Source organism: Scyliorhinus canicula, chromosome 12 (assembly GCF_902713615.1).
Source record: "Scyliorhinus canicula chromosome 12, sScyCan1.1, whole genome shotgun sequence".
Taxonomy (NCBI): domain Eukaryota; kingdom Metazoa; phylum Chordata; class Chondrichthyes; order Carcharhiniformes; family Scyliorhinidae; genus Scyliorhinus; species Scyliorhinus canicula.
The window spans coordinates 160,988,591-160,988,957 of record NC_052157.1 but is presented as its reverse complement, the minus strand read 5'-3'; positions in this window follow the sequence as shown (position 1 = coordinate 160,988,957).

Sequence of the window (367 nt, the reverse complement as noted above, 5' to 3'; positions counted from 1 at the left end):
GGAAGTCAGGAATATCAGTAACTCACAGCCAGGAACATGGGAAAGTCAGGAATATCAGTAACTCACAGCCAGACACTGGGAAAGTCAGGAATATCAGTAACTCACAGCCAGGACCACTGGGAAAGTCAGGATATCAGTAATCACAGCAGACACTGGGAAAGTCGGACTATCAGTAACTCACAGCCTAGCACATGGGGGATAAGTCAGGAAATCAGTAAATCACAAGCAGGAACATGGGAAAGTCAGGAATATCAGTAACTCACAGCCAGGAACATGGGTAAAGTCCCAGGAATATCCAGTCAACTCACAGCCAGGAACATGGGAAAGTCAGGCAATATCAGTAACTCACAGCCAGGGACCATGGGAA